General features: G+C 44.1%; 1 protein-coding gene across 1 annotated transcript in view; it reads left to right on the top strand.

Annotated features, from left to right (window-relative positions):
• Positions 1-3337: 3337 nt before the first annotated feature.
• LOC143290188 (uncharacterized) overlaps positions 3338-4532 on the top strand; it is a 33172-nt gene continuing 31977 nt past the window's right edge. Inside the window, exon 1 of the mRNA XM_076599504.1 lies at positions 3338-3731. The gene's annotated coding sequence lies outside the window, so the exon portion shown is untranslated. The remainder of the gene's footprint in view (positions 3732-4532) is intronic.

Below are 4532 nucleotides of genomic sequence, written 5' to 3'. Positions count from 1 at the left end.
TATTACCACTAAGCCACCGCTCCATATAGCAGTATAAACAGCAGCTGTGGCGCTGCGAGAAGTTGTGAGGGCGACAAAAGTAAAGTTTGCAAATTGTCATCCACAGCTTTCTGGTCCACTGTTTTATGTTTCTGGTATTGCTCTCTACATAAACTATGGTGACATTTATTTATATATTTATTTCTTTATCGCGATTTTATTGCTTACACTGTGTTACCTCCATTACTTACACTGTATTACCTCCATATCACGCTACACTATTGTTTGATTGAGAATGACTCGCGATATGCTGACGTTTACACAGAAGCTTTAAAAAAAAAGTCATTACCATGCATTTGCCAGAACAATATGCAAAAAAATCTCGTGGTATATTACGTGTAGTTTCTTTTAAACAAATTAGCTCCTTCATTAGTCTACTTAATGGCTGAGATTGGCCAGTATCGCTATTGTCTTCAAAACATGGTATCCGTACTAAACCATATTTGTTACTGCCCTGCTGCATTGTGATGTACTGTACTGTATCACGTTTGCCACAAGAGATTTTTATTGTGGGAAATTCGGGCTGCTCTTCCCTGGCAATACATGTCGTCTCAGTACAGCGCTACTTTCTTTTTAAATTTCATTTTTGCTGTCTGCTAAAGCAGTAAAAACAACAACAACAACAACAACAAAAACCACTTTCAAAGCGGATTTTCCTACAGGTTTCTTTTCCATGGACAACTCTTTTGTTGCTGTGTTGGTTTGTTGTTGTTTTTTGCCTGCGCTAATTGCAATCTGAACATGAGACATCGGTTCATTGTCTCTTCCGAAAGACTAGACCCAGACCATCCATCAAGTGTAGTGGAGGTTGGGGAGGGGGAAGGGGAGGGGAGGGGATGGGTCAGTGAAAAGTCCGGTCCATATAGGTCTCAAACCCGTGGATACTCACTTCCTTTACGTAGAACGTATTACCACAAGGTCAACAGCGGGTATCTTAAGACTATGATCATTCAAATTTTCAACCAATACAGATGGGATTAAAGCTCCCGTACTCTTTCACGGTCTTAACTCTTTCACTGCCAAACTTGCATTTATGCAGCAGCTAAGTAAAGGGCCAATGTCACTGAAGGGTGACCAGATCATGGGTCTGGTATCCATTAACCTACTGCTCTTTATTTGCGGTGGTAGGATAGGCCTTGTCTTCTACACATCACAGGGGGAATCCCCAGCTATTCTTAGACACCATATTTTCTGTGTTTATAGCACAGGGGAATTTTGGACTCTAAATTGACTGGTGGTGAAAGGGTTAAGGGCGGTGGATTCATAATCACTGAATCAGGGGCTCGACATCGGAAAGCAGGGTTCTCTCCTTCCGTCGTTTCTAACCTTCGCCGACCGAAGTCAGCTAGTTGCCCATTCAAACCGGAGTAAAATGCCTTTTCCATGGAAACAACACTATGCCGAAACAGCGCCTCGAACCTTGATCACTCGCGAACTGTGGATCAGTACAGAAGTCCAACACCCAACTTACTGTACTCTGACACGTTTTCAGAAAATTGAAAACAGAATGGGAAGCCCAGAGTGGCATAAGGCAATGCGCAACTTTCAGATTAAAAAACTCACATGGTCATAATCCCTGGGACATGCAGGTGTTAAGGGAAATGAGCGAGCTGACAGACTTGCTGGTAACGCAACACCAACGAGCGGCCTACATCTAGGAAAATCGGAAATCCTCAGAAAAGTCAAAGAATATCAAAAAGAACAGGTACAAGGCCATCACACCATCGATCGCCTCAAAGAAATAAAAGCAGAGAGAGGGAGCGGCCGCAAGTCTAACATGAAAGGTAGAGCACGATGCTTTGCAAATCAAACAAATATCGGCATCATTTCCAAACCAACATTGCGCAATTTTTTTCAAAACGGAACAGAGTCTCTGTGGGCTTTTCCAAATACAATAGACTGAGCAACACACTAGACGCCACGTTCTTGGCATCAGAGATCTTTTCCCATCCCTCTTGCGGCCAATCAGTGGCAGCCTCTGTGCGTGTGAGCGGCTGCAAGTCTAACATGAAAGGTAGAGCACGATGCTTTGCAAATCAAACAAATATCGGCATCATTTCCAAACCAACATTGCGCAAATTTCTTCAAAACGGAACAGAGTCTCTGTGGGCTTTTCCAAATACAATAGACTGAGCAGCACACTAGACGCCACGTTCTTGGCATCAGAGATCTTTTCCCATCCCTCTTGCGGCCAATCAGTGGCAGCCTCTGTGCGTGTGTGTATGTGTGTGTTTGTGTGTATGTGTGGGTCTGTGCTTTTGAGTGCGTTTGTGCATGCGCGAGAGTGTAAGTGTACACAAGTGTCAGGAGAGTTCTGTGCACGTGTGTGTGTGTGTGTGTGTGTGTGTGTGTGAGGGGAGGTGGGGGTGAGGGGGAGAGGTGGGGTAGAGGATGAGGTATGTGAGTGTATGCCTACACTGTGGGAGCAACAGGATATTGGAACGTGTATATGTCTTTGTATATATGTGTGTGGGGTTGGGGTTGGGAGATATGGGCGTATGTGTGTGTGCTTGTACAAGTAAGTGTTCATCTCTGTGAGTGTGTGTTTGTGTGTGTGTGTGTGTGTGTGTGTGTGTGTGTGTGTGTGTGTGTGTGCCGTGGAAGCTGCGATACGTAGACTAGAAATGAGTGTGTGGAGGATGGGGGTAGAGGAGGTGCAGGGTAATGTGTGTGTGTGTGTGTGTGTGTGTGTTGGAGCTCATGTACGTTTATATGTATTTGACTGTGCTTTCATATCTGTGAAACTGCATGTTTGGTGCATATCTGTTATGCATGTGTGGGTGTATGTGTGAATGTGTGTCTTCATGTTTTACATTTATTTGCTTATTTATCATCATTGTTGTCTTATTTATTTATTTATTTATTTTTATTATTATTTTATTATTATTATTATTATTATTATTATTATTATTATTATTATTACTACCTTTTTCTATATTATAATTATTATTTATTTATTTATTTATGTAAGCTTATCTATTATTTATTCCCGTTTTTTTTCTTGTTTTTTTTTCTCAAGGCCTGACTAAGCGCGTTGGGTTATGCTGCTGGTCAGGCATCTGCTTGGCAGATGTGGTGTAGCGTATATGGTTTTGTCCGAACGCAGTGACGCCTCCTTGAGCTACTGAAACTGAAACTGAAACTGACAGGGGGACTGAAGAAGACAGTAGGAAGCAGCGCTGGAGGGAGGAGAATGAATCACACGCGTGCTGGACACGGCAACGATACTCTCTGCCGACGACTGTCCAATCACATCGCTCGACACTGTCGACTACGAGTAATCATCCAGTCAACGCGCGTAACACACAAACAAAGGGCGCTGAATGTATGCAACAGGTATCGCAACAACAGACGACATCCAACGCTCACGGTCGCTAGGTTCGTCTGCTTGGAGGAAAGCAAACCCACACACACACACACAAAAAAACCGGACGTCCTTGGATGAGTACTTGAGAAAAGTGTGTCCACATCGTGTATTACAGGGAGTGAAGAAAAAAACCACACATACTTGACTGTTTTTGGTGATGTGAAAGTGCAACTCGTGGCCTGACGATATAGGACAGTTGGCAACCACGTACGTGGCCACTTTTGTCAAGTTTTGGAGGTTGTGGCGGCGTGTGGTGGTGTGGGATGGGTACAGGGATGTAGGGTGTGCGCCTGTAGGATTCAGCTGTATCGATCGCCACTCAAAGGTACGTATATACGTGACAAATTGTGTTTTTTCATGTGTCTCAGCTGTGTTCATCCTTATAGTTATGTTACGAGTTCTATGCAGCTGTCTGTCTCTGTCTCTCACTGTCTCTATCTGTATTGTCGAGTTCACAGCTGACCGTCCAGGTGATCGGACGTTTTCCGCGTGTCCACTGAACTTCGAGTGAACTGAAGTGTATCGTGAACAATTTCACAGTGACAGTGAGTTTAGAAACTTACTGTTATGCAGTGGGTCTGTTTGCAAATATTTTCCCTGGTTTGCTGCAAACAAGAACGCGGTCAGGTGGGCAAGAAAACTGAGTGACAGTGAAAAGACAGCTGGCGATGTGTGCAGTGGTTGGGACATTGCGGTGTTTTGTGTCTGGACTTTGTTGTCAGCAATGATTTTGTTCAGTGCCCCTTGTTGTATCTTCATCACAGTGTATGTGGAAGGACATGGTCGCATCGCAGCAAATCACTGTGAGTACAACCTGCCACCGTTAATTCCCCCATTAAATATACATTGTGTTATGGAACAGAACGTTGTCCGGTTCACACACACCCACCCCCATATTTTGTCATTCTCTACACATACTGTACCCCATATGTCTCAGCCCGTTCCCGATTTGAGTTATTTGTTGTTGCTTTGCGGCGACGTTGAGCCCCACCCTGGACCCACCGTTGAAGACACAGTGAAACGATTGGAAGCAAAAGTAGACCAGCAAGCTGAGCGCATGGAGGGGAAAGTGAACAGGTTACTGGAGACAATGGAAGCAGTCAACATACGAAGTAAAGAACTTGAG

Source organism: Babylonia areolata, chromosome 15, assembly GCF_041734735.1.
Source record: "Babylonia areolata isolate BAREFJ2019XMU chromosome 15, ASM4173473v1, whole genome shotgun sequence".
In the NCBI taxonomy this organism is placed as follows: domain Eukaryota; kingdom Metazoa; phylum Mollusca; class Gastropoda; order Neogastropoda; family Buccinidae; genus Babylonia; species Babylonia areolata.
The sequence above is the reverse complement of the archived record's forward strand: the minus strand, read 5'-3'. Positions and strand labels throughout refer to the sequence as shown.